Source organism: Anser brachyrhynchus, assembly GCF_964034855.1.
Source record: "Anser brachyrhynchus genome assembly, chromosome: 4".
NCBI classification, from domain to species: Eukaryota; Metazoa; Chordata; class Aves; order Anseriformes; family Anatidae; genus Anser; species Anser brachyrhynchus.
In genome coordinates, this window is record NC_137698.1 from 18,949,696 (window position 1) to 18,961,482 (window position 11,787).

General features: G+C 47.0%; 1 protein-coding gene across 3 annotated transcripts in view; it reads right to left on the reverse strand.

Moving 5' to 3' along the window:
• MTUS1 (microtubule associated scaffold protein 1) overlaps window positions 1-7,460 on the reverse strand; it is a 115,020-nt gene extending 107,560 nt beyond the window's left edge. The window contains exon 1 of one of the 3 annotated variants that reach the window (XM_080589579.1): window positions 7,318-7,460. The gene's annotated coding sequence lies outside the window, so the exon portion shown is untranslated. Of the gene's footprint in view, window positions 1-7,060 lie in introns of all 3 variants that reach the window. The other 2 variants (XM_080589577.1, XM_080589578.1) reach the window with 2 other exon arrangements.
• Window positions 7,461-11,787: the final 4,327 nt, after the last annotated feature.

The following is an 11,787-nucleotide window of genomic DNA, read 5'->3' on the forward strand; positions in this document are numbered from 1 at the left end:
AAATAAGATAAAATAATAAAAACAAAACAAAAAAAATGCAAGACAACCCACCACAACACTGAACTCATATCTAAGTTTAAGAAACAACTACCAAACAGCTAACACCTGAATAAACAAGGACAGTGTTGTTATTTACCCTCTGTAATAAGTTGTATGATTACCCAGTTATTCAGTGTTATTCTGAAGCAAAAAAAAAAAAAAAAAAATAAAAAGAGGTTTTGACCTTTAAAATTTCTCTGAAATGCACAGCTAGATAAGAATTGGGATAAACACAAATATTGCTTTTCTTTAAATGATTTTTAGGGTTAGGTGGAAAGATCAGCAAAAGACAAGCAGGGAAGAAGCCAGCAGGCTTCTTTTGGAAGTGCTTTGCAAACCCCCTTCTGCTATCTGGAGACCGTGGTCTGGAGACCATTAGTCCTGGAGAGAGAAACCTGCTGTTCTACGGTGTCTTTCATTTGAGAAGCATAAAACTAGTTTTACACAAGGCTACTGGCTGGCAAAATGAAACAGCTGTCAAGAGCATATTGCAACTTATATACATATTTTTTCTTAGAAGCCTTATTCCCTGCAACTTTTTTCGCAGGACCCAAGTTGTAGGCTGCCCCTCTGCAGGAAGCTGGCGTTCGCCGTGCTGTTTATAAATAAGCAGGCGGTTCCTAATAGTAGCTTCACTCTGACATAAATGCGATATAAACAAGCTCTAAATATAACTTCTGTGGGTACTATGGAATGACCTCTACAGCACCAGCCTTCTTTTATCAATGATACGCATCCCATTACAGATTAGAGGACAAGAAGAGTGATCCCAGAGCCCACCACAGCTTCCACATTGTCTTGAGTAAGACAGCTGAACCACTGGGAATACGTGAAGGGCTGCGACACCGGAAAACAAAGGCTTCCCATTTACTTGGCACTGAAAATAACCCATTAAGGGAGGGGGGGGAACAAAAGGAAACAAAAAACCACCCCAGGCTTACTGTATTTAGAAGACCGCTTACCTAGAGCGTACCCCACATAAGAATAAACGCTGGAGCCGTGCCCACGTGCCAAGGCACGCAGCTGAAATGCCAAGCGTCCTGCCAGAGGGGCTGCTCTAGCTGCTGCCGTTCATCGCCTGCACTCCTCTCAAACAGTTCTGGGGTACGTTATGATTATACCTCGCAAGGCTCCACAGCGTTTTTCTTGTATGAAAAGTGTCTTTTTCACATGTGCGTGCCTGTGGCTACACGTTGGCACACAAGACAGCACAGAGACCTGTGGGACGTGGCATTTCAGGTGAGAGGGGACACTGCTCTATGGGCAGTGGGGCACAGAGGGAGAGAAGGAAAATACTGATTGTCATGAGGCCAGGACAGGCAGAAAAAGCCACGCAGGGACTCTAACTAAGATGGCAGGCATCACCGCCTAGTACTGGAAGCAGCCAGACACTACTCCAACACAAAGTAAAAACCAAGCATACGCAATACCAAAGGAATGGCTAAAGCTTCAATACCCCTTTCAGTAGAGGCAGATTTTCGCAAGACTTCAGAAGGGCTAATGATGCAGCACTCTCATCTAGGAAACTGAAGATAGCTGCTATTCAGCCATCACCTTGCAATTAAGCTGTTAAATGAACCACCATTTGAAGCCAGCTGATATTTGGAACCAGATTTACTAACCTCCTCAACGCTGAGATGCAGAGCTATGTAGAGCAGAGAAGCCTGAACAAATACTGGTTATGCCCAATACAACCATTATGAAACCTATGAGAAACTTGTGACATGAAAGGCTTGCTTTAGAGTATTTGGCTTTGGAGCCCACTTACTGCAATACCAGTCATACTTGCTGGTATTGCACCAAATCCACGGCACACAAACCCAAGTTCAGGGCAAGGAAAGGCAGGTAATGATGAGTCCTAACCAAACACAGGAGCAGATCGGGTGTCTCGATCTGTTTATCTAATAAGTTAGAAGACAGCTTTCACCACATGCAATATACATTATGAAGTGTGCGACCAGCAGCCTTTATAATCTGCTGAGAAAACTGCCAAGCTCATGAGGTTTATACCACCTGTACAAACCTCGTTGTATCCTCAATATCAGGGAGCTACAAGGGGCGAAGAAACCTCGTGCTCCACACAACCCCAGGTGAGTGTTAAAAGCAGCTATTCACTAGCAGAGTTTGTGCACAGCAGGAACATTTATTCTACAGCTCCAGGTTCAAGCACCCTGCAATAAGCAAGCTCCCTAACTGCTTGGCAAGCCTCTGCCATCCTTCTAGGCAGATACTGACAGTGCAGTTGCTTAAAGGCACCCGGCTGCCTAAGGCCACCAACCCATGTGGTTTGCAGAACCAGCCATTATTATCTCCTGGCATCAAGGCTCTGGCCAATTATAATATTTTAGCAAGAGACAACACCCAGACAGTTCAGTTTCATAAGAGTCAGCTGTACCGATTCCTGAACAGGTCCTAGGATCTGTTCAGGAGCACAAAACAAGGCACAGGGAACGGATGCACTGCAGGGGAGATCTGTAGCTTTGGGACACTTCTGTACTGAGAATGAAGAAGGGTAAGAACTCAACGAGACCTAAATATCTGAAATAAATTCCTTTAATTTACAGAAAGCTTGCGAAGGAAGGATTCCAGCTATCCACCTGTAGATACAAACCTTGACCAAAAAAAATGATCATCTGCAAGTAAGCCTCAAATAAAAAGACACTCACTGCATCCAAACGAGTGCACGGTGAGTCTTCTGGTATGTGAGGGCAGAAAGCTGCTCAAAAAGACACTGCTGGCAACAAACTCATGAAGTTGAGCTACACGTTATGTGATAAGACAGGCTGCTCTGTGAACTATAAATCATATCAGCTGTTGATTGCAGCTGCTGGATAATCTAATAGAGATGTGAAAAAGATGAGATTTTACAAACAATAAAAAAGGTTCGTGGTCCACGCTGCTTGAAAGATGGAAGAATAAACTGTCATAGTCTGGCCTGCATCACTAAGTGAGGAATAAATCAAACACACCAAACAGTACCCTCCTTAGTGAAAACTGCAGTAGGCGTTATTAGCTCCCACAAACTTACACGCATCCGAAGTATAACTGAGCTGATACGTGCACCACACAGGCTGCCCAGGTACAAACATCTGGCAGAGAGCATACCTGAAGCAGTGAGTTGTCCAGAGTACTAGGTGACAGCATCAAGAAACATCAAGCTTCTACAGAAGTCTCCTGCATACCTCCAGCACAATAAACCTATACAGTCAGCATTAAGGCTGGCCGAAGATGCCCCGCAGAAGCAAAACCAGCAGACAAGCCATGCGATTAGGTAGCATTGCAACAGCAGAGCATTACAATCAACAGGTTTCCTAGATCAGCTAAGAGCTAGGCAAAGAGTAATGGTTTTAGGATCCTAGACTACTGATGGGAGGAAAGCAACACGTGGTGCACAAACCAGATGGGAGTGCTGCAACAGATCGAGCCTGCTTACAGCGCCAGGAGCCACTAAGCCAGCGCGTCCAGAGGTGGCTGCATCAAACAGCTGTACACCAGCAGTGTCAAAGGGGAGGTTTTTGCTGTCATGCAAAACAGCCGAGATAGACGCGGTGGATATAGCATCAGTGGGAAACTCTTCCCATGCTTGGACTGTCAGAGTTAATGAAGAACTCACAGGACTCGAGATCTTCAGCTGTGAGTCAGAAATAACGAGGCACACACATCATGCTAGATGACTGCTCTAAGAAGAACAGCCACACAAGAGCTGAATGACTGCTATCAGACAAGGTGGACAGGAGCAGACAATGACAAACACCCATTTTCCTCTTCTCCTGAAGTGCACAGTGACAGGATGACTTCTCAGACCAGTTGAATTTTAGAGCCAAGGGGCACCAATGCCGTGCTTTAGGCCAATTTCCTTGAAGCTCTCCATGTGCAGCATCTGAAAGGACGCAGTTGTACCAAAACCTGAAACTAAATCCAGCTATTTTAACGTCAGGGAACTCGGTTAACAAAGTAACACACACAGGTTGTTCTTCCTGACCCTGTGCAGCTTATGGCCGCTGTTGGTCCAGGCAGAAGGACAAGAGCCGAGTGCACGTTCAGCAGAACCTGCAGCAGGAGCCAGTTCACCAAACCCACGGCGGGTCATGACATCTGGCCTGCCAGTGCTCTACGTGCACCAGCTTCATTTCCCTGTGAAATTCCCACGTGCTCTCTCCTGGATATGTGCTCTCTCTTGTACATGCACGGTAATGTGCATCAGTATCTACATTATGTGCAAAAATATGTTAATGCTCATTTTTAATATGGTATTTACAAACAAAAAAAAAAAAGCAATCACAAAACCTCTAAGTATTTGAAGACTGCTGAAAGCACATTGGCAACTTGGTATTTAGACTTCAGTAACCTGGAAGAGCTAATATGAAATTTATGATTAAAAAAAATAATAAAGTCAAACAGAACAGCAGAGCCAGGGGAACTAAAGAGGAATGAAAACGGAGACTGGAGAGCTACTACGAGTGGGTGGTCGCAGACCACAGCACAGCCATACCCTAACAGCAGCTTGAGCTCTTCCTGAGGCAACAACTAAACTGGATACTCACTGAAGCAGTTTGAGGTAAGTAACTTAAGTGGAGAAGTGCCAGAATAATTAAGGATTAAAGACATTCATCCCAGTGAAGGAAAAGTCAATGAAATAAAACTGGAGTTGATACAGGTGCTAGCAATGGGATAAAAAGAAAAACTGTACTGTTCAGTAGAAAGTTACGTCCCAAAATAACATTTTAGCAGTTTTTATTTTTCAGTACCAATGTAGAAAATCAACGAAAAATCATTATTGATACTGTTTTGTCACTTGGAGGACAAAAAAATATCAACTAGCACTTTTTTTTTTTGAGTAATAAATATTATTCTGCAAAATACCTTGCCTGTGCACAGTTATCTCAGTAACAACAGAAAATACAGAGGCAGTCAACAGCTTAAGTTTTCCCACACCTCTATCAGAACAACTGCTGAGTCCGAAAACATCTTCATACACGAGGTAGGAAAAGGACAAAACTCCACAGTGCAAGTATTCCCTTGAAAAAGAACTAGACTGTTCTCATAAAAGCGGGAATGTTTAAGAGAAACCGTACAACAGCCTGATACACTTTGTAAACACTGAAGAAGCACCGAGTCTTGTTTCTCTTTTGAAAAGATACCCAGTAAAGCCAGCTAAAGAACATTAACCTCATCCAGCTTCAGCTCCACTACCGTACCACCTGGGCGTCCCTGAAGCTTGCCAGGTAATCCCCCGAATTCACAGGATACAGTCAGCTTGAAAAGCGCTTGATTTTCCTGATTTAACAGCAGTCAGGATACGTTGTGATAGGGAATTAAGAGAACAAAATGACCTAAAGAGAAATGGGGACTGCTGGGTAGGCAGTCATTTCAGCAACTTCTGCTTGATCAATATCCCACGTGGCACTTAGGCTCAGAGGGTACCTCAGCATCCAGCTACAAAACGTGCCCAATCATAATAGAACGGTGGCACACTTCAACATCTTATATGACTATAACATACTACGTTTTATAAAACCCCTTAAATCAATCCCTTGCCATCAGACAGCTTAAGTGCATTCTGCAGTTTCTGTTACAAATCACGGTAACTATTTCTCTGGACTACTGAGATTGTTAGCTGCTTGACACATAGCTAAGATCAATGCTAAGCCCTGCAATTTACAAAAAATAATATTTGACATTTTCCATAATAATCCAGCTCCATGAAAGAATCTTTGCTCCTCCTAAGGAAAAAAAAAAAAGCCCACTTCTTTCATGGGTGATTGCAGACAAAAGTTTGCAGAAACCACAAAATGCAAGAGTTAGAAATAAGAGCCAAAACACATTTAAAGCATCATTACTTTGTCGATTTCTGACTTTGTCGAGGCCTTTACATCGCATTATCGCAGACTTAGTCTTACAGCTGAAATCAATACCTCAGAAGTGACTAAGCAAATCACAAAAGAACGGCGAACCAAGTTATGCATCCAATATTAAGCAAATAGCAAGGCCTTAATCTCAATTGCCCAGAACGATACCATGAAACCAGCCTTAAGGTGACATCCTTTAACATTTGGTCCAATCTTTCCAAAACACACAGCGATGTTTATACTGGGTGGAAAACGACTCTAAACAAAGTTTCAGCATCAGAGTTACCTGATTACTGTTACCACTTCAGCCACAGCTCCGAGGCAGTCTGACCTAGGCAAGGAATGAGAATTCCCCGATATTTTTAAAAAGGGACTGCATGAGTTTTAAACACAGCCTTGTCACCGCACACGCAACTAACCTCTGTGAAAGCAGAGCTTAAGGACAAACTGCTGCTCACCCACAATAATTAGCGCCGAGGACGAGGCCGGTCCCAGGGGCTGCTATGGGGTCACGTGCGGCTGCCACTACAATGCCTCACTGTGCTGCCACGGCGCATCGCACAGGGCACAAACTATTTTTAAAGCCCATTTTGGTTAGCAGTCCCGACTGCGAACCGCATCCATACTGCTGCTTATCATCACCCCCTCCGAAAACCTCAGCGATGCAAACCGAGCAGCTCAAAGCCCTCCTGCTCCCACAGGACTGAGTTTCATCCTGTGAAAAGCCTACCTCTCCTCGCAACCAGGCCAGGAGATCAAGCGATTAACCACGAATACCCGGTGTCTGCGTAGCGCTGGGTTTCTTACACTAGGTAGAGCGCAGGCAGCATTTTATGTTATAGGCAGCTTCAGACTGTCACCAACCTCGCAGCATAGGAACTGGTAACTTCCTTTACCTAAGCAAAAGCTGAGCTTGTCTCCACACAGCCCTGACACCTGAGGTCCAGCCCGGCTGTGCTCCCACCCCACCGCGGGCACTACAAACACCCGGGCACGGCCCCTCGCCCAAATTACGGCCCCTCGCCCCGTGCCTGCAGCTCGGCTCCGTGCCCTGCTTTCACCGTGAGCTGCAAACAAACGGCACCGGGCTTCAGCCGCTCCCCGTTACCCAGAAAAAAAAAAATAAAATAAAAACGCAAACTTGGATAAAATAGCACAGAACGGGTACTTACGCGGGCGCTCAGCCGCCACCCCCCCGCTCTCAGCTCGGTTGCGCCCTCAGGAGAAGCCCGACCCGAGCCGTGCCACGCTACGGCCGCACTTGCCGCCGGCCCCCTTGCGCGGAAGCCCGGGCTCGGCTCGGCTCGGCTCGGCTCGGCTCGGCGCCCCGCCCCGTCCCGTCCCGTCCCGTCCCGTCCCGTCCCCTCGGAGCCCCGCACCTGCCCGGTCGCAGCCCCGCGGCGGGCCCCCCGCGCTCCGCTGCCCTCACCTGGCGCCGGGCCGCGGGGCCGGGCCGCCCCTGGGCGGTGCTACGGGCGGCGGGGCTGAGGGGAACGGGACGGGGGGGACCCGGCCGCGCAGGGGGAGGCTGGAGGCGCAGGTGGCCGGGCCGCCGCCGTCTGGCCCGGTTCTGGGTCCCCTCCGGGGGCTCGGCGGCGGGGGCGTTGCGGGCACCTTCCCCTCAGGCGGCGGCGGCGGGAGGAGCTGTGTCCTTGCCCCTGCCGGCTGAGGAGCCCTAGATTAAAATGACGGGCGATGACTCCCAAACCTCCTCTGGTCTCGTGTTTGTGGTTTTTTGGTCCTTAAAACCGCGGGAGGCGGGAGACCGCGAGTGGCTTCCCCGCAGGGCCGCCGCCGCCGCCGCCTGGCCCGGAGTAAATGGTTAGCCCCGGGGAGCGGCAGACCGGGCCGGGCCGGGCCGTCTTCCCCCGGCAGGGCCCCTGCCTCGCCTGGCCTGGCTTGGCTTGGCCGTGCTCCCTCACGCCCAGGCATTCCTCCTGCCAGGCCCTGTCGTGCCCCATGCTCCCTGTCCCAAACGTGGAAAGCGCAGGTTGTCCTGCAAGATCAGCTGAGGGCCTGAGGGCACCACCACGTTGTTCAGCCGTGCCCAAAGGCCCAGCAGGGCCTGACTTCGTTTTCTTGGCGGTGGAAGTTGTGTGGTGCCGGACCTGCGCTGCTCTGGGTTCATAGAATCAGAATATCCCAAGTTGGAAGGGACGCACAAGGATCATCGAGTCCAACACCTGGCTCCACACAGGTCTACCCAGAAATTCAGACCATAAGACTGAGAGCATATCCAAACGCTTCTTAAACTCCAGCAGGCTTGGTGCCGTGACTACGTCCCTGAGGAGCCTGTTCCAGTGTGCAACAACCTCCTCGGTGAAGAACCTTTTCCTGATATTCAGCCTGAACCTCCCCTGTCACAGCACGACACCATTCCCTTGGGTCTATCACTGGTCACCAGAGAGGAGAGATCGGTGCCTGCCCCTCCCTCAAATGGGGGTTCTTGCAGAGTAGGTTACAAAAAGCCTATGGGCTCAATAAGTGCTATGACTTTAACTCTGCCTTTTCACACCTCGTCCTTGGTATTACTTGCTGACACTTCTTTGCGCTTAACCTCCCGGGTCCAAGTGGTAGCCAGAGCCTCTGCATCCTTCCAGCGTGTGTCCTCCTGGGACTGCATCAGTCAAAATAACTGCTGCAATGTCCTGGGCCTGAAAAACCCAGCGGAAGAGGGAAGAAGAGAGAGACCATGTCTGACAGAGCAGCTGAGGGTGACCCCGGGAAGGAGTGTTGTGTCTAAACGCCACCCTGAGTAAAAAGTTGCTCTTTTATCAGAAATGATACTGTTGCTGTGAAGGACGTTGACTGGATAAACAAATCCTTCTCCCAGGATTAATAACACCACCTGCTTTCCTTGTGCCCTGCAGGTTTCATTGAGGGCAACACAGCCCTGACCCCATGGAGCTGCTTTTTGGGATTCAGCACAAAATTGGCATCTGCAACCAGTTCTGCCCATAACTGGAGGAACAGAGGTAAAATCTTTTACTCATCTTTACAAAGGCCCAAAAGATAAGTTCTGCTATGTAACCTCCAGGGTTGAGAAGCTTTCTACTGCCAGTAAGGTTGGAGACGCTTACGCAACGTGTCTGGTGCACAGTGTCATAGCAGCCCTGGGGCTCTCTATGTGCCCATATGGGAGTCTGTGTACAGTACAGATCTGGTGACTCCATAGGAAATGCTTTCTTGACGTCACACTAATTCCCTGACCTTCCCCTCCACCCTCCGCTACTATATACAGTTGCTGGCTATTTATATATGATGAATATGATTCAGAATTACACATGCCAGAAAGACACTGAATCTTTCAACCTAATAATTAAAAAAAGGGATATAGCATGATTGCTTTGTTCCATCACCACATGAAAGAGAACTATTTATTTTTGTTGTGGTTAGCTTAGTAGTAACAAACAAAATATTTTATTCCTATCCATGAGACGCAATCTTGCCCATCTTTATGGGCTTCATCCAAAGTGTGCTGGAGTCAGTAGCAGTATGCATGGGCTTGGAATTAGCATGTGACTGCAGATCTAGAGAGCTGGATCAGAGCAAGAGTGCTGCCAGACTACAGGGCTGAGCATTGTACAAGACTTTGACACCCTGAGAGGGAATAATGCCTATCTTTAAGCGGGGTCCGTGCGGTGCTTCAGGTCTTAGAAGGCAAACCCTCTGGTATTGCAGCTGAAGCACTCTGTCAAGAGGCTGTTGCTGTGGCTGGACATGTGGAGCAAGGAACATTGTGAGATTTTTGTGGTGTCATTAGATTACTGCTCATGTGAAATTGAGTGATGGATAGTTTACATAGTCAGCCTTTTAGCAAAGTTCACCGGCATGGCTCCAACTGTATGTATCGAGGCTAATCTCAATTACAACTTGAAAATGCCTCTGTCTTTGTCACTGCAGGGATGGTCTGGAAAGTATCGACTGATTGCTACAGCTGAAAGCTTGTCATGTCGATCTTTATCCCACCAAAGATCACAGTGCACTCAGTGTACCATGCAACTGTTCCACCCTGATGGCTCTTTCATTTTTCCTGGTTTTGCTGTTTGTCTAGGCCTTTCATATGATAGTAATCAAGGAAAAAAAATGTATTAAAAAACAAATATGAGGCTTGGATTGTTTTAAACTGAGATAATAATGAGGGAATTTGGGAACAGTTGTACTGGCATTCCTTTAAAATCTTCCCACCTTCAACTTGGCTGGAATTCAGGTAGATGATGATAGTAGAAATCAATACACAGAGGAAAAGTTTGTCAGATCCAATCAAGGAAGATTTCAAAGAAATGGCCAAGGATTCTCAATGCAAGGAAGAAGAAGAAACCAGCAAGGCCACTGAGGTCTGTATAATATACATTTTTTGCATCATTTGCTCTTGAAGGTATCTTTCCTGGGATTCTAAACAAAAACTGTCAGAAAACAGTTGTTCTGATCAAAACCTTATGACAGCCCTTCTGTTGTTATGTAGCCATGAAATGACTTTTGCCTCTCTTTTTTATTTTTCCTCCGCAGTTCTTCTGGTCCATTATTTTTTTCATAACTGTATGAGGAAAAATGAAGTATTATGTCTCTTAATGTTGAAAAAGGACGGAAAGAAAAGAAAGAAGAGGTAAGAAAGGCCAAAAAACCTAAAAAAGGAAGAGAAATGGAGCACAGATGATAGGGGGGAAGGCACCCAACACTACAAAGAGGAATAAAGCATGGGAAAGAATTAGAGAGACCAGAGGAAGGTGTGAAGAAGGGCATAGGCTGTGTATCACAATAGATGGAAAGGGCAGAAATGGAGTAACAGACAGTTTTGCATACTCTTGTCAAAAGGAGTTAGTCAAGATTAGGCTCCATGAGTGCCTCTGAAAGGACTGGGAAAAAAAACTATGCTGACATGGGTGCATGACTCTCTTTAATAATAGATATGATTGCAGCAGGTGTAAATACATTGAAATGGTACCAGGTAACTTGAGTATCAATAGCAGTAAAAATGCAGCAGCACAGGATGGCCAAGTCTGTGTCCTGTTGGTATCCAGGGTAATGGATGGTTCGGGCTATGTTATTAGGGAGCTCACTTGGTTTCTGCTCCTGGCTTTAATGGTTGATTGCAGTGTGCTTTATTACTATATGGTAATTGGCTATAAAAGCAGTCTTGTAACAGGGATTGAAATTCAAATTTCTCTGCTCCGAGCCGTGTACCTTAATTGCTGCATTGCAAAATGATGCTTTGCTTCCCTGGCCCAATGAATGTGGATTAGTTTGTCTCAGAATAACAGCTTTTCAGCCAGCACAATGAAAGGCATTCCTCCCACCTAGCCTCTGGCCTGGTGACAAAGGGAATTCCCTGGGAAGTGAGAGATAGGGACTCAGTGTCATCCTCAGGACTCTGCATGTTTCTAAGCTCTACCTGCTGAGCTGCTAAGAGAGTCCCTCTCCTTCCTGCTAGCATGCTTTTGAAAGACACCAAAGTCTAAGGGCAGACCCTGCTCCAGCATAACTCAAGAATTGATTGCGTTAGATGCCAGGAAGGCTGTAGTTGCAGCATCAGGGGCTGGCAGCTCAGGTGCTTCTCACACTCTCTGCTAAAGATTCTGGTCCAAGGTACGGGCGCTTCTGGTGTGGTGTTAGGATGTGGGGGCACCTGGCTCAGAGCTGTGGGCTAGGAAACCGGTGCCAGAACGTGGGGTTCCTAACTGTTCTCCTAACGCTGCAACAGCGAACCCTGTTGTACATGTAGTCTGTGATAAGTCTTATCTTAGCTGTGTTTGGGAGAGCATTGTGCTGTAGGTTTGTTCGTCTTCAGTGGTGTGCTCACTGGTAATTCGCGGCATCGTGAGGCTGACTTCTGTCAGATAAGATTCCAGCAGGCGGGAGGTCAATGTCCCCTGTTCTGATTTTATTTATTTATTTATTT